Source organism: Colossoma macropomum, unplaced genomic scaffold, assembly GCF_904425465.1.
Source record: "Colossoma macropomum unplaced genomic scaffold, Colossoma_macropomum, whole genome shotgun sequence".
Lineage (NCBI taxonomy): Eukaryota > Metazoa > Chordata > Actinopteri > Characiformes > Serrasalmidae > Colossoma > Colossoma macropomum.
Genome location: NW_023494802.1, coordinates 11,817,518 through 11,835,992, shown reverse-complemented (window position 1 = coordinate 11,835,992; position 18,475 = coordinate 11,817,518). Strand labels below are relative to the sequence as shown.

Genomic DNA, 18,475 nt, shown 5'->3' with positions numbered 1-18,475 from the left:
TCGTTAATTTTAAGGTTTTTTATTATTAAAGCGAGCAACTACTATTACGATCTCAATTAAAGTGGTTTTTGGCTCGGACATATGGTTCTAAGGAAAACTGGTAGAGCTTTTATATCATTTGGTGGTTCTTCAGACCTTAAAAAAGAGTTTTCACACTCACAAATCGCATTTATAACAGTTCAATCGTTCTTCAATCCACTAAAGCAATGGTAGGCAATATGACAATAGTTATTACTATCCTAAAAAATTCCACCATAATACACTTTGCTGAGCATATTGTGGGTAACGACTGCATGTTTCGTTACAAAGAGATCATAATTAGGTCAGTTTAACTGTATTTAGTGCTCTGCAATATGTGAAACATTAAAAAAAATGATTGTACTCATTTTTAATAGCATTTTTAAATGTTACTCTTTTAGTGCATTAACTGTAGTTAAGAAAAATTAAAAATTACATATCATGTGGTGAAAATTTCATCTTCAGGTATCGTGATATTCTATTTTTGATGCATCGACTGAAAGGTTGTTTAGGGAACCAGCAGTAGTTCTTCTAATGCATTGCTTAAAAGTAGGGCTGAAAGATTAATCATTCTTTTTTACATCAACATTGCAGTGCAATGTTTTCAGCTTGCAAGAGCTGTCATGTTAATTACAGCCCACATTAGCAACAATATTGGCTTAAGCGTTACATGGAGAAACCTCACCTAATACCATGGTGTGTGTACATAAATCAGACCAATCCGAAATCAGAACCAACTAAATACCCATGTGCTGTGTATGTGACAACACAAGCATAACTATTTAGCAGTCTGGTGAATGTTTGGCCTTAGAGCCTTATGCCAGAAAAAGGGAATTTCTGGTCTTCTTGGCCAAAAAACAGGCATGGATCTTAATCTTCAGAAATATTTGGAATTTACATTGTTATTATTACAATATCAAAAATTGCAATTAGATATCTTCAACAAATCGTTCAGCTCCTTCTCCAAAGAACCCATTATTTATTAGAGTTTAAGGGGTTAAAGCAGTTATATCATCTTAAATTCCCCCACACTTCAGCCAAAGTGAAGCAGTGGAGCATTGAGGCTGTGTGTTACGAGATCTGATGACTCAAGAAAAATGGAGCTCCAATGCAGCAGAGAGTAGGCCGCTCACCTGCCATCCCCCCGCTTTAATGGCCACTGCAGCCTCTGGCTCGCTCAGCCACATGTGCAGTGGGCTATCTGCAGTGGGACACACTCCAGCAGAGACAGACCCCCCGAATGTCCCCATTTCACTCACACACAGGCCCATCTGCGTTGGTACCACTCCATTAGTCCACATGCAGCTAATGGCTGAAGGTAATGGTAGAGGGGGTGACACCGAAATGCATAATTTTTGCAAACAGAAAGAGCAAAGGGCCGAAGGGGCGAAACAAAATCACAGCACGGCGAGAAATGTCAAGGTGCAGAACAGCGTGCGGCAGTGGAAAATGGGAAATGCTTGCTTTTGTGAATTCACTCAGTTTATTGATAAGGTCATCAGTATGAGAGCACTTGGATGCAGTGCAGTCCCTCACTTCAGCATTGTACAGTAGCCCAGACTGCAGAGAGAGAGAGAGAGAGAGAGGGAGAGAGAAAGAGCTGAGATGTGCTGCTGCACTGTAACTCTGCCTAGTGATGAACTTTCTCCAGGGTGCTGCACTCAAAAACCAGCAATACTGTAGGCCTCTATTACAGAAGAACAGTCAATGTCTAGAATTGATGCCAGTGATGGGAATCAGTTGTGATAAATTTCACAGAATACAGGAACAGTAAGATGTCCTTTTTTAAAATTTTCTAACATGATTTTAAAAAGTTAGTTTTTTCACAGTAATATAACTGTAATTTTCCATTTTGATCTCGATTTAGAAATCTCCTGATTGAGACTTAATAAAGTGGGGCAGAATATCTCACCTACTGGCATAAAATAGTGACAAAAGCTCTTGACAGTTCTTAAAAAAAGCTTACAAAAACTGCAACTGTACACTTTTGTGAGGGGAAGAAAATACACTAGATTGAACTTACTTGATTCCAATGTGTGCATCATTTACACGTATACTACACCAGCAAGATTGTTGCCAGATGTATTTCAGCTTAAAGGTAAAGTTGTTTTGATGTAACATATTTCATATTTTATATGTGGAAATGATGAAGTCATTTGAATCAGTGAGGAGTGAATCCACTGCATCACTATTTTAATGTAAAGATTTTTTTTTAAATCTCACATTATGTTTATGAGGCCAGCCACCAGGGGGTGCAAGGTAAGCTCTTTAATGAAGTAGGCTGCTTAAATTTCAAGCTTGTACAACTAACTTTAATGCCAATTAATGCTCAACTGTCCAGCATGAAAAATTACTGTATAGGTTTTGTATATTTATTTAAAAGACAGGATGTAGCATTGAGTAAACAATATTCCTATTTTGCTGCTGTCAGAACAAAACCTTGTATCTCTGTTTTTACTGTTTTTCAGTTTATAACGTTATTTGAAAATGCCTGTTGTCGTTTACATTGTGTGTAAATTTAATGATTAATGGACTAAAAGAAACGGCCCAGAATGACTTGGAAAAAAATCTGGTTCCATTGACTTACGTTAAAAGTAAAGTGTGTTTTTTCCTTTTCCTGTAAAGTGCTCATTTTGGAGAGACGAGGTTTTGTTCTGACAGCAGCGATCTGCTATTCTAGATTAAAATTAAGCAAATAATCAGCATAATGTATATTTCAGTTACATATTCAAATTTTAACTGTGCTACTTTTGTGGTACAACTGCACTACATGTTTTATTACAAATTATTGTCTATTTGTTTATTTTAACATATTAGGGAAAAAAAATAAAACATAAAATGTGGCCTGTGCAAAAGTAATGGCACATTTTATATTTTACATATATATTTTTTATGTTCAACTCGGCAAATAAACAGAAATTGAACATCAACACTTGCAGAAAATGGTCATATTTAAGTGTGTGCTCTGTAGAAGATGTGTTAACTTCTTATTACTTAAAAAGTCAACAAGGATATGTGACCAGGTGCTTTCAAACTTTGGCATACAACTATATATTAATGTTGTCGTTAATTATATTAACTAGATTATATACCCCTGAATATAATATATCTATAGCAATTGAGCAGCTAATACAGAGCAGTTATTAGTCATTGAACATGTTTGACTGCTCTAACTTTAGTGCTTGGTTGAGGTGGTGTAAAATAGCACAGAATAGAAACCTCTCATTTGTCCCGTCACCTCTGATGCTGAGTCCCCTCCTCTCTCTCTCTCTCTCTCTCTCTCTCTCTCGCTCTCTCTCTCTCTCTCTCTCCTCTATGCTGAGGCAGAGGGCGCTCTGTTGAACAGGAACATGCCTTGACTTGTACCGGCTTGTCTGAAGGGAGCTCTGGCGTGTGGTCAACAGCAGCAGCTGTGTGCATTTCACTCAGCACTGACCCGGCGAGAGGACAACAACAGCTCAAACCTTCTGCTTTCTGGGAATACTGGACAAACACAGGTATCTCAGTATATCTGCGCTGACCGGACTGACGGCCTTCCAGCCCTCAGACGAGGTAGGCGACTTTGACTTGAGTGTGGTTTCACAGGTGTAATTACCTTTGAGGCTCTATCTACCTCTCTCTCTCTCTCTCTCTCTCTATCTCTTCATTTTCTGAATTCACTCATATTAAAGCTACTAAGGCCATGCTTTGATTTATGTAGTGGGCTCTGCTTAAAGTATTCCAAACCTTGATGTAGTTAGCCCTATAAACTCTTAGTATACAGTCATTACTTCCAACACTGGAGTAACTGTTATAAATGATTCAGGAGGCTGATGGTAAAGTAATATGTACATTAAGTACTTATAAGAGTGAGGAATTCAAGTGGGGTCCAGCATATAGGCCCACACTTTAGTTTAGTTACTATATAAGGTACGTGTTTATATATGTTACTAGTAGCTATCAAATAGTTTATAGAAATTACTGTCTTTATAATTCCCTTTTCTTCATACTTAAGCTTTATTGTCATATTTTGAAGTTTAATAACACCACTAATCAGTTTTCAGGAGGTTAATGGGTTTAAGTTGCATGCTTTATTATTCAGTTATTAATCTTAGGACCTTTTCTTTCCTACTATGAGTTACTCAGTAACTACTGTAAACGAGTATGAGAGTTATGCAGTTATAAGAGCGTGGAACTGAAGCGTGGACCCACATACAGGCCCTTGCAGGGAAGGTGTTGTAGGAGTCAGGATTATGTCTGAGATTGTTTTCCGAGCAGTTTTGGTCATTAAACCTCAGCGTTTGTTTACGCTGGGCCCGGCACCTAAGCATAAGAGGTTATTGGCATGTTCACATGGGGTGTGATTCTACACCCACTGTCACCTTTGCCACCCACGTTCCCTTCCCCGAACAAATAGTGCTGACTAGAGGAACAGAGAAAATCAATCCCTCCATCACCATCACTCAGTCGTAAAGAAGCTGATGGGTTAGTCGAGCTTGCTGTGATCGTGGAATGTGGTTTGTCTTTTTAATTCAACAGCTTGTTTACCGGAGGACTTCCCTTCACTGGAAAGCCCCTCAACTTCACCCACAGTTCAGATCGTCATTAGAGCACACAAAGAAGGTTCAGCCTGTTCACAGAGAGACAGAGAGACCACAGGCACAGCAGGTAGGTTGACCTATCAAATACGTGCACTTTTAATATATGTCTACTGCTTAAAAGTAAGTAGTTGGAATCAATGTTTTTAATAATACAAAACTAATCTTGTTGCAGATAAGTGTATAAAATGATTGTAATATGCTAGTAATAATAAATAATCAGTAGGACATTAGGAAGCTGTGGATTCAAATTAAGAAATTTTAGACATGTTCAAAATGTTGATTGCACACATAAAATATTGTAAAATGACTAGAGAGGCTGTACAGTACTGAGAATTAAGTTATAATAAAATTAATAAGTGGAGATCAAATCTCGATGATTACAACTTGACAAAATATTTATGTTTATAGATAATTACAGGAGATTATATGTCATTGTTGTCATTTTTGGCTTTCAGAATTCTTGCAATGTTAAATAAAACATCTAAAAATAGTAAATAGTTAGTAAGTAGTTTATAAATAGTGTTATTACTATATTCATCTATATTGCTTCTTTTATAGTTGGTTAAACAGTGCAAGTACAGCAAGTGATCCCAAAATTTTGAATGGTAGTGTACGTCAGCATACAGGCACTGTTATAACAAAACCCTGTAGGTCCAAAATGGTACATTTGTAAGACTTTAACATTAATTTATCATTAATTTTATTACTTTTATTTTATTATTTTGAACCATTTATATTCATCTGTTCACATTCACACAAAAGAAAGAGCAGCAGGTATTTTTAAATTGCGTAAAACAAATAATAAAAGGGAAAAAATAGAGTTGTGAGGTTTTGATGTGGCAGTGAAATGATAGTTTGTATTTTTAGCAGTTTTATGCTTGAGTTTTTAAGCCGCTGTGTTGTTGCCAGGAGCAGTTGCAGATTTGTAGTAGCGTACTGCTCTGGCTGAAAGGTGGGGCGTTTCAATTATTAATGCTCTCCAGTTCTACAAATAGAGCTTGCATTGATCAACAGTCTCTTGAGTAAACTGATATTGTTTAGGAATGCAATGTTTGCACTTTGTCTCTCTAGATAGCTCCTTACAGGCTTCTCTCGCTCTGAGAACTATAGCAAGGTCCTCACTTGACAGTCATTTGAAGTATAAGAGTGTCAACCTTCCAGCTTTCTTTCTTCTTTAATTTTTTTTTTCAGGCCCTTTTTTCTACTAACTATTTTTATCTAGCGGTGTCATCAGCACTCAGGTTCAAGAAAGCTTTGTCACATTTAAGGACCCATATTCTGAAAAAATAAACTATGCTAGCTTTTTTAAATGAAAGAGTTTGTAAATAATTGTAAAGATTTGCAACATTTTATAATGCCATTAATTCTATAGTCTATACCCCATGTGTCAAATACAAGGCCTGCGGGCCAAGTCAGGCCCGTGGCACAATCCTATTCGGCCCGCTAAATTATTTTCATTTTCTATTAATATTAGCCCAACTCACCATGAACTGCACTACAGTTCCCAGCATGCACTGCAACGTAATGTGTGCTCAAAACAAACAAAAATGGTGCCATGTGTCTAGTTCAAGCGAATGGGCAGGTTTAAAAAACCTACATGTACAACTGTACATTGGGGACATGTAAAAATGTTTTACAGTTATCTGCAGCTAATGTAGTCTATTGTTTAATATGAAACAATTTGTTTTTATTTAAAATGATTTTTGATTCGTTGAAGTATTTAGTACCTATTTTTTGCTGTTGGAGTTTTGGCATATTTTGAACAAACACTAGCCAGTTGGGGTCGTGGCAAAATGTTAAGCAAAAATAAAATAAACGGATTTGTTGAGATTTTGTAATATGGCCCTTTTAGTGGTTGAGTTTCACACCCCTGGTCTTTATGGTCTATATAGCTGCAAAACCCCACAAATCAACAGATTTACATACATTTCTATTCAACTCCCTCATTCCCACTGAGGCCATAAGGAGAGTTTAAGCTTTCTGAATGAAGCACAATACAGGGCAGCCAATGAGAAGAGAGATCATTGACATATATTACTCTTAAAGCGACAGGAACAAAAACTTATTTAAGGGATAAAGAGAGATGGGGGCTAAAATACGAGCAAATTGTAGGATACAGACCCTTTAATATCAGCTCATCTGTTAGGAACAGAGTGTTGCAGTTCCTGTAGTGTTTTGTAGGGAACTTGGTTTAGTTGTATGTTCGGGGCAACCCAGGCTCACAGAATAAACACTGCTTTTATGAAGGAATGTTTTAAGGCAGGAGGCCTAATCCTGCTCCGGGAGATCTAGCACCCTGCAGAGTTTAGTTCCAACTATAACACATCTGATCCAGGTAATGAAGGCTTTCAGGGGCATTTGAATATTAGGTGTGTTCAATCTAAACTCTCTAGGGTGGTAGATGTCCAGGACCAGGTTTGTGCACCCCTGTTTTAACATTCTAGTTTGACCCTTTCATTTTTCTTTGGTGGCGCTCCATTTTGTAGTGCTAAGAAGTTGTATTGTAAGCTGTTTTTCCAGCTTAAATTCCTCCTGTAATCTGAATTCATAGTTTTAGCTTGTAACTCAAGAGCAAATATTTTCAGAGCTTAACATGCTGTAAAAAAAGAACATAAAATATAAAATATGCCATTTTATGATGGCTTCCAAAATGTCATGTGACCAGGGTACCCAAACTTTTGCATACGACTCTATCTGCCTATCTAGCGTACAGCAGTTTAGCCCCGCCCATTAACACTGAAGTTATAAGTGTTTTAGCTTGGAATACTTTTTGAATGACACACATACTCTTAAAGGTACAGTAACAAAAACAGCCTTAATTCTAAATCAGAGTAACAATGTGTACAAGGATTTGCTCTCGATGTGTCAACATAAAAAATAAATCCATTAAAATAAATATAGAAAAAAGATACACTGTATATAAACATAAAGACAGACAGTACACAAACAAACTGCAAGCTACAATCAAGTACTGAGGTACATATATACAGTATGTACAGCTAAAAGAATTGAGCAGTAAATATAAATATAAGTGTATATGAAAACATATTTATAAAATATGTATATTGCAACAAGTTAAAGTGCATATGTGCACTGACTACAGTAGAGGGAAGTGAGAAAGGTTCTTATTCAGGAGCATTATGGCATGGTGCTTATATACATTACATTGTTTGTAATGATTATATAATAAGGAGAGGTTGGAAAATGGATGGAAAAATGAATTACGACCGTTTTTGGTACATAAATATACTCAAACACCATAAAAGGAAGATACATAAAAAATGTAGGATAAAAAAAATGACAACAAAACAAAAAAGAGCTAATATGAAACTTTTGTCAGGTGACTAGCCACAGCACTTTCCCTTTAAGATGATTAAGTCTGGGGAATGTCAGAATGCTGCTGTACAATGGACAGAGTGAAAGAGAGAGAGAGAGAGAGAGAGAGAGAGAGAGTGCTATCACAGCTATACTCTTCCTCCACAGTGGCTTCAGCAGATGTCCTTGTCAGGAGTAGAAGGCCAGCGCAGACACAGAGGTGAGTATCCTATCACACTCACTTACCCTTCAGTGTGTCTGTCTTCCCTCTATCCTTCTATCAGTTCCTCAGTCTGCCCACCTTACTGCTGTATTGCATACACAACAGCTCATAGCAAATTACTGCTACATTCCTTCTAATCTTTCCAGTCTTATTCGTGACCCTTGTGTGGTGTGGCAGCTGATGTTAACCCTTATAAGTCACAGTTCATACAAATAACAGAATTTTCATTTTGTGGCTCATTTGCAGTTCATTGAAACAAGCAGAGAAATGTTGTCAAATGCTCAGACTCTTAACTCTCAATCAGTCCCACATTAGTGTGTTCAAGCAGAAGAGACAGCATTTTATTATTATGATTTTATATGATGAGATGCTACTGTCTACTACTGTCGGGAAGGAAAAGACATTCTTTACATTTTTGCCACGCTTTTGTTATTGTTAAACGTCGGAAGAAACATCGGAAGTACAATCCTCAAACCTGTTGACCCAGATCGTGGTGTCGTATCTCCATGTTGGTTCTTTTGTACTTTTTTTTATAAAATTTGAAAATGCCAGCTGCTCTTTACAACATGCTGAAATTACACAATGAATAGAAAATAGAAAAGCTCCAAAATGACTTGAGGAAAATCTGGTTCCATTAACTGATTTAATGTTAAGAAAGTTTTTTCTTTTTCCTGTAAAGTTACCATTTTGGAGATTTGAAGTACAGCAGTGATATATAACTACAGTACTTAGGCCTCTTACAAGATATGTAAAGCCATTTATCTGGACAGTGTACATTTATTTGTTAAAAAACACATTAGAACAAATACAAATAAACAATAAAATGTCTGTCAGTGTGTTATCTTAACTATTTCCAAGCTCTTCTTGAGGAGTCCAGTATTTACAGTTACCATCAGATACTTAATTTATATAATCAAACCTTCACTAAATTTAATCAGGTGGAATTTAACAAATGCATGGACTGGCTGGAGTGCGATGAGAAGTCTAACTGTATTCATCTAACCAACATTAATAACAAAATAATTCTTGTTGTTTTTTTAATCTTGTTTTATTTGTATTTATTTTAATGTTATTTAGAGTTTTTACCAGTGTTGAGAGTAATGCAGTACAAAGTAACACGTTATAGTAACATGATTACTAATGTGCTACACTTTAAATTTTGTAATCACATTACAATTACTGACTTTATTACTGAATTAATTACTGAATTAAAAAAAATAATAATTACTTATGCTTATCATGCCTTTAAGGGCTGATATCCTGAAAAACTGGACTCCATATCAAGGACTTTTCCCCTTGTTAAAATTGCAAAACATATGTTCACTCCCCACTCCAATCAGCCCATATATGGAAAATAACCTGTAAAAAACAGCATGTGTTCAATTTACTGTTTTTGTTCACAAACAAAAAAACATAATTAGATATATCCATGTATTTAGCCACCAGCAGTTTATCTTTGCCCATCCATGCTGAAGTTATAAGGAGTGTTCCAGCCAAGATTGTCCAAATACAGAGCAGCCAATCAGAACAGAGGCTTTTTACATATATCAGTCATAAAGACAGTGACAAAAACAGCCTGTTTAATTCTAAGGAATAAAGAGAGGTTGGAAAATGATCATGTAAAAGTGAATTATGTTTGTTTATGGTTCATAAAATTACACAAATATTATAAACAGAAAAAAATAAAGATACAGGCCTTTAAAAAGAACAAAAATAACGGAGTACGATGAAATGAAAGCATCATATAGATTATCCATGCTGGTGATATGGTGCGTGTGCTCCCTACAGCAGCTGACTGCGGGCCTTTGTGAAAATGAGCAGCGCAGTGCGAGCACAGAAAGTGCTGTTTGAACTTTTTATTTCAGATCCCTGTTACAGTTTAAGAGAAGTCATTACTTTGTAACAGATTGCTTTTTCTAAAGAAGGCTAATATAGATTTTTACTGGCAGAAACACATTTACTGATAAACAGATAAATAGTTTTAAACCATTGTCATGGCTGCCTAACAGTTTTGCACAGAACTGTATATACAAGTGTATAAGTTTAAACACCCCCAGTCAAATTATATGTTTTGCTGATTTTCTAAGTGAAAATGCATTAACACGTCCTCTTAAATATTAAACAAACTTAAAAATAAATTTTTTGCTCAGTTTAACTTTTTGGAAAACAAATAAAACTTAAAATATGTTATCTTGACTTTTACCCTAACTTTTTTCACAGGATACATTTCATGTTTTATTTTTTTCTAATATATAATACAGTGTACTTATTTCACATATAAAATCAACAAAATGTCATTTGACCAGAGGCACCCAAACCTTTGCATACAACTGTGAAAATGCAAAACAAGATGATTCCTTTTTCTAGGAAATGGGAAGCAAAGGACATAGCATGCTCACAGCATGAAAGGAAAAAAAAGCAACACAGCTTAATGTAAAGGGGTTTTTCTCCTGAGGGGTTTTATTTTCAACGGTCAGACACTAGATCCTTACATACGGTCAATATAGTGTCACTCTTGCACCGCTGAAGGTGAACAAGTTCAAGGGAAATAGGGACAACGCCCCAGCACTCTAAACATCTTCTATATCTATTTATTATTGCGAAAACCGATATGAATCTGAGTCTGAGTGAAAGTGGCACCTGCCTGCCCTGGAGCTGAAGTGTGTCAGAGGTGTGAGGACATGCACACACACACGGCAGGGTGTGCCAGCTGGCAGTCGCGTGTTTTCCCTCTCTACTTCCTGAAAGCCTGTATTAGGGATTACATCAGGCCCAAAGCAGTGAGGAATTCCTGCCGTCATGTGGCCGGTCTCCCTCACGAGACACACGCAGGGACACAGCACACTGCAATTTAGCGAGAGCAGCAGAAACAGCATCACGAGGTGTTTGTGTGTGTGTGTACAAGTGTGTGTGTGTGTGTGTGTGTACACTCATGCCTTAGTGAAGGCTAATAGTGCTGTGTTTTAGAGAGCTTCCTTTATGTATTTATATTCGTTAAGTACAGCGTCAGGACAGAAAATTACACAGAGGCCTCAACAACTGAATATAATATCGCATTTTTCAGTATTTAGTGTGTCCACTCCTTACCTTAATTACAGCTTTCATTCTTTTCAGCAGACTTGCTTTCAGTTTTTGAAAGAATTCTGCAGGGACATTTTTCCACACCTCCAAAATTCAGTCTTAGAAGTTGGTTGCATTTTCTTGGTGGAGGGTTAATTGTTCTAGGAACACCAGCAGCTTCTTTATTTTATTTTCAATTTTAGTTTTTCTCAGTGAGGGCTTCCTGACAGCTACACATCCTCATAGCTTGATTTTCTTTGTCAAAGATGAAAGCTTTATTGTTTATCTGATGGTGTTTTGTTGGTCTATCAGGTCTTGCTTGGTTGGTAGGAATCCCAATATCTCTAAATCGTTTAAGAACTTTTTGAACTCCAGTTTTGGAAACTCTGTTTTTTCACCTTGGGTTTCCTCTTCCTTATGCAAGTTCCTTATATCAAATCTCCTCGGAAATATCTCCTGTGAAATGAATAATTGGAAAAAAAAATACATACAGGGTGGTTTCTGACTTGCAGTACTGTAAAGTTTTATTAGCTCATGGCGAAACCACGACTGCCGTTCTTTTCCTTTCTGCTGAGGAACTGGACTTCAGATAAAAAGTGACAGATCCTGTTTACATTCAGCATTTGGTTCCACCTATGAGTCATCAGGCAGGGAATGAGTGTTTTATGGGCACGATAGGTTTGTTAGTGTGTGTGTTTATGAGGATGATGTGTCTTTTAGTGTGCTATTATGCCATTCACGTCCACTTTACTTACATGACTAAGCTCAGGCTCTGGAAAACTATCCAGCAATGCACCTTTAACACTTTAACCTCTTAGTCTTGAGCCAAAAAGCAGCTATTTCTACCTTCTAATGCACTGTTATTCAACAATATCTAGAGCTGGATAGCTAAGTTCAGTACTTCTAAGGTACCAACTGTAGTAGAGTAATCTCACACTTGTATATAAATGAATGATTGAATGTCGTCTACCGAAGCTGAACATTTGTGGATTTAATTTTTTTTTGTTTTTTTTTTTTTCGTCACAATCTACAATTTTGAACAAGCAAGACTGAGTAGGGATATACTTCACACATCAGTCATTACTTTGATGAATCTAATGAATAATGAGCCCTTAGTAATCTGAATCCCGTTCTGAATGTGGGCACAAACTATCACAGTGCATCCAACTATAAAGGCAGCATCATGCTTCTTTTATACAGTGATAGAAAACACAGTAGCACCCAGAAAGCTCCAATTGCTGATCCATGCTGATCCATTTCACTGTGCCCAATGTGGATATGCACATGTCCCAACCACTCGGGGGACAGATTTTAAACATTTAAATGGCCCAGAACCTGCTGACAGCTCCAGATGTCTGTTTCTCTCTCTGTAAATTTAAGAATAACAGTCACTTTGCATTGTTTTCCACTGTAAAAAGTGGCTCGTCAGATCAACCTAAAAAATACGTCATGTGGTAACAAGTAAATTAACTAGTTTTATTCAACCTAAATACTTTGAATGAATGATTCTTTCAATCAGTGTAGTTTTTTGAGTTGAATAAAACTAGTTCAATTGCTTATTACCAGATGAATCATTTTTTTTTAGGTAGAACTGACAAGCCACTTTTTACAGTGTGCTAAAAAATTATATACACTACGATAATTATGAATATCACTAAGGAGACATTAGGTTTGATAAGTATGATAGCTGCTAACTGAATAACACAGTCGTGTGCAAAGGTTTGGGATCTCCTGTTCAAATTACATTTTTATGTTTTATGAAAATAAGTGCATATCCTATACAGACAACACACTTCTTTATTAACTGAATTTAACATTTTAAAAAATATATAATGTGGCCTGCACAAGAGCCATGACACGTTCAATGTTTTATGTATTATTCCTCTCCTGTATGTTAAATATGTTCCCCGTGGAGGATGTGTTAACTTGCTTTCAGTTAGAAAATCAACAGAATATAGAATTTGACCAGTGGTGCGAACAGCTGTACGTCGGGCTCTTCAGGGGTTTAACTGCACACAGGGCGCCAGACAGAAGCAACCGGTGATGCAGATGTGATTTAAGAAGTGTGATGTCCTCTTACATGTTTTTCTAGTCAAAACATCTCTGCCTGTAAGTGTGTGTACAGAGGTGACAGTGATGTCATATGACGCAGGAGCCCACACCTGGCACGGCTGGACCGACGGGTTGTCTACCTGGCCATGAAATCCAGAAAAAGGAACTGAACGTCAGGATGAACAGCCATCTGTCTGACATTTAACAGAGCGTGTCACAGTTACAAGGTGAATAAAAGACTGATATTTTATTTTAGTTTGCGAAACAAAAAGCTTAAACAATGAGGGAAATAAATTCCCATTTAGAGCTCTCTGATCTCTTTTATGCCTGTAACTGTAATTAAGCTAGTTGCTGCGGCGGAGAAGGACAGTTCAGCTACAAATCAGATTTTATAGATGGCAGTATGTCAAACAGTGTCAGGTAACATTCTGTCCAAGATTACATAACAACTTAGCAAATGTTTGATGGCTTAGGAACGTGGTTTGCACAGTGCCAACTGATTTGCACAAGCTTTGGTTGCTTATATACTACATTAGCCTCGTTGCTTCGGCTCTTGGTGATTTTTCACAAAAGTGTCACGTTAAACTGCTCCATCAAGCCAAGAACAAAGACGCCTCACCTAGTTTCAGTCGTCCCCCTCAACCCCCGGCTAAAGCAATACTCGAATGAGGCGGCGCGCAGGGCAGAACCGCGACTGAAATAGCCTCCTAATTACAGGTGTGTTTGCTCAGGCACAGATAACACATCAGCCCCCTGGAATGTTGTATCAGCAGCTGTCATAAAAGCGCATGGATGGTGCCAGACTGTCCAGCACGGTACGCTACCTCAGACACGGAGCTCAAACAATGTACAGCCGTCCTTTTTCTCACCGTTTCTATCATTCAATTGATCATTCAAAGACTGAGGAATCATTAGCTGTATGAGTTGATGGAAGTCTGATTGGTGGTGGGGTTATGTTGTGTACTAGCTTCCAATATAGGTCTGCAGGTTTCCTCTCTTTCTATCTTTTTTTTTTTTTGGTGGTGGTGGTGGTATATGCTTACAGTACTTGCTAGCCTCGTTATCCACGTCTCTGTGTATGTGTTGTAGATGCTATGTATTTCATGCTTGTTTGAAAGCTAATAAAATATTAACTCACAAAGACTGAAGAATTATAAGCAGCAGGCTTTTATGATAGGCAATAAGGTCACTTGCTAATGAATTGCTTCACAATGCAAGTCTTTCAGAAGCTTGTAAGTAAGCTGCTTACTGATGTTGGTGTCTGTACCAGTAGGTCGGAGGCCAGGCTTGTGCTATATGGTTCCCTTCCCTCTTAATAGGTACAATGCTAAGCGGTGGCCAAAAGCTAACATTACTTTCTAGCTATATTAGCATACGGTTTCCCCCTATAGCCCATTTTAAAAGACAACAGCATGTCATGCATTGTCAGAAAACACATAAGCTGGTCTATTTGAGATTTCCTTTGAGATTCAGCTTGACACTGCTTAAGATAAGTAATTTAAGCATGCAGTTTTCACAATGCTAACTGATGGTCATAAGCCTCTACTGCTAGTTAGTGGCATTAGAGTTTGTAGCTCCAGTGTTGAAGAAGCCAGCTTAGTCTTTGCTAATTAACTCCATTAGAAGTGAGGGGAAAATTGTGTACATTTTATTGCTTTAAGCACAATGAAAGCCATTCTGGAGTATGTAAGTAAGCCTCCGATTGAAACGTCGGCATTTGTAACAGCAGACCGGAGGCCGGGCTTGTGCTATACAGCCCCTCGCCTTCTCAGTGTGGGATTTAGGAGCTTGTGACTATGACTGTGGGGGCTAAGTCACACTGAGCTCTGCTTTATCATAACGCTGGGCCATGTTGTGTCCTTGGCAGCACCTCCTCTCTCTCTCTCTCTCTCTCTCTCTCTCTCTGTCTCTCTTTCTTGTCCTTTCTTCTCTCCTACTCACTCACTCTCTCCCACTCCATCCGAGGGCGCGCTCCTATCAGCTGTGAGGCCCGTCTCTTTGCCAGGGCCGCGAGGAGAGAGGCAGGCTGCCTAAAATAACCCAGCTGTGGGGAATACCGGCCGATAAAGCCTGAAACACTGCCTCCGCGAGCGCGGAGCTAATCACAGGCCGGCCTACTCCTTCTCCCTCTCACACTCCTATGACATACTCGTACAAGCTGTCTCTCTCACAAACACCTACACGCACAGACACACACAGCACACAAACACACTCGCACGCTTATTCTAATGCCTTCTTAAAGGCAAATGTAGGCTGAACCTCTTCAACCAGCTTTTATTTGCAAACAAGTGAGTCATGGTTTTTGGTTTGTGGATGATCATAGTCCACAGCTTACACAGCACAAAGGTGCTCTCAGCTCCCCTGAGGTGTGGCAATGTCTCTCTCTCTTTCTCTCTCTCTCTCTCCCTGCCTCTCTATCTCTCTCCCTTTTGCTCTTTTTTAATTTCTCTCCCTTTTTATTTCTCTTTTCTCTCACTCTCTCACAATTTCTCTTATTTATATCCCTTTTTCATTTTTTTCTTTCCCTCTCTTTTTCTTAATTCTTTCTCACTTGCTTTTTCTACATTTCTCTTTATTTCTCTTTCTTTCACTCTTACAATTCCTCTCTCACTCTCTTATCTATATCTCTCTTTTGTTTGTCTCTTTTTCTCTCCTCTCTTTTTCTTCATCTTTTCTCTTTCTTTCTCTTTTTGTCTTTCATATTCTTTCTTTCTTTCACTCTTACTCACATTTTCTCTGTCCTTCTCTCTCTCTTTTTCTTAATTTCTCTCCCTCTTTATTTCTCTTTCTCTCACTTTCTCACAATTTCTCTCTCTCTGTCTTATTTATATCTTTCTTTTAGTTGTCTTTTTCTCTCCTCTCTTTTTCTTCATCTTTTCTTTCTCTTTGACTCTCATGCCCTTTTTTCTTTCGCTCTCTTGCTCTCATTCTCTCTCTCTCTCTCTCTCAGCTCAGCTGTATGGAATTGTGTGCTTCAGGTTTCTTCTACATTGGTTGTTCCTTTATTATTATTATTTTTATTATTTTGTATCTTATTTTTTATCATATAACATGTATATATTAATATATATTTTATGAATGTTACTATTGTAACTGTTTTTATTGCTACATATAATTACTATCTACTACAGTATAACTATTCATTTTTATGATACTTATAAAATGGGTCATATAAAGTTAAGTTGAAGGAAGTAACTGACCAGTGACCTCACACACAGCCACATGATTTACTTGGAAAGTCATGTTGTTGGTAATTAGTCACAGATGTTTATTTGTGTAATGTATTTCAACCTGTATGTTTTACACTGCCTTAAAATTTCCTATAAATCATCACTATTAATCATCCAACAAACGTCACAGAGTTGTCACAAATGATCACTTTTATGATTTTTTTTTTCGTTTCACAGGACGAGCGTTCATCACCATCATCAAGAAAGTGGAAGCAGAATCAAAATTAGTGAAGGGAATCTATGCATTTGTGTCAGCAACTTCCAGAGAAAGATGAGTGGACTCTTGGAGGGGCAGCTCAGAAAGGAAAAATCCTGAGCTTTCTGGCGCAGGAGCTTCCAAGAAGTAGGACATGAATATGCAAAATGAGTCCTCGAGAGAAGGCTCTCTCAGGGCGAGCGAATGGAGGATACAGAGGAGGAAGAGGAGAGAGAGCGAGCGAGGGAAGAGGAGAGAAGAGGAGGGAGAGGAGCAGCGGGGGAAGCTGGCTGCTGTGAGTGTTTCTCTGGCAGTGTCTTAGCTGGTTGTTGTGAGGAGTGAGAACGAAGCAATCAGCAAGTATACTGCCGCAGAAACTCGTCACCATACGAGGCCCATCCATCCAGCGCTGAGAACCCCCCACACACAGTCAGCGGAAAAGCTCCAGCCTCTTCCATCAGCCCTCCCTTCATTCAGCACGGCGCGTGAGAGACGCTGCTCTGACTTTAGAACCATTCGGTTTAGTTATGATTCTTTGGGGAATTTATATGATAAATCATTTTGTTCAGATTATTTTGGTAGAATTTAGAATTATGAAATAATAAAAGTACACTACAATAACTGTAACTGAAGGCTCCATTTATAATATAATATAATATAATATAATATATATGTATGTACAATATAGTATTTGTATCTGTCCACATATCATATAAATATATAGTTAAACATATAAAAACTCTTATTTTGAGAGATGTTTATGCAACTGAACCTTCATCTGTACATCAACCTTGAGTGACTATTAATTATTTTTTTTTCTTTTATATTTGAAAATGAAATGTTATTTGGGCCACAAAAAAATGAGTATGTAAAATGAGGGCTTACTGAACATTATTATAATCTGAGCCAGGGTTGCCCAAACTTTTTGTCTTAGGCTGGGCTGACGACCAAAGAGACAACTGTGTATATAAATAAAGAAGGGTAGTTTATTTAAAATTTTATTTTGAAATATTACACTATATTTTGTAAGTAAAATACTTCAAAAATAAATTTTAAAGGAAAGTAAGAACATAATATATTTCATATAGGATTAAAATATGTTCTCTCTCACTGGATGAGGGGCTAGGAGTAAGATCAATTTCTGTCAGGCCTCACGGGTCACATTTGGCACTCGGGAAGCTCTAATCTATAACATATTATAGTACTGAACGACCCCTTTTTTATACAAGCATTTGAATACCCTCTATTAATATCTATCTCAGTGCATCACAGGGATTCTTGTGTATTAATACTGTGACAAACAATAAAGTTGACAAAAAGTATCATTATAATCAGGTAAAATCAACTGAGTTATAATTGATTATAACTGAAATTGGTGCACCTTCAGATCAGTGTCTCACTGATGACTCTACTGTTCACTCACAGCCTCATCACCAAGTACATAACAGCAAATTAATTTCATAAATCCTCTGCATTAAAGCTTTTCTGACTAGACACGCTTCATGTGTTTCTCAGTTCCTTTGTTGTTCTGGCGATTCCTGTCCCAGCGCTGCTGTACTCTGTAATGTACAGTACTGTACAGAAATCGGAGACCACCCTTCGTTTATTTCATTTCCAGTTTCAAGCATTTACTGGAAGCCTCAACAACTAAATATAACATCATTTTTTCAGTATGTAGTGTGTCCACCCTTCACCTTTCTTACAGCTCTCAGTCTATTCAGGAAACTTGCTCTCAGTTTTTCAAAGAAATCTGCAGGTATTTTTTCCAAAGTTCATTCTTAGAAGTTGGTTTAGCATCAGT

The 18,475-nt window shown here is 37.5% G+C and overlaps 1 long non-coding RNA gene across 1 annotated transcript; it reads left to right on the top strand.

Moving 5' to 3' along the window:
- The first annotated feature begins 3,352 nt into the window (after positions 1-3,352).
- LOC118822988 lies at positions 3,353-18,475 on the top strand. Its single transcript, XR_005008491.1, has 4 exons — positions 3,353-3,570; positions 4,537-4,665; positions 8,082-8,133; positions 16,656-18,475. It is a non-coding gene; the product is annotated as an uncharacterized LOC118822988 (long non-coding RNA).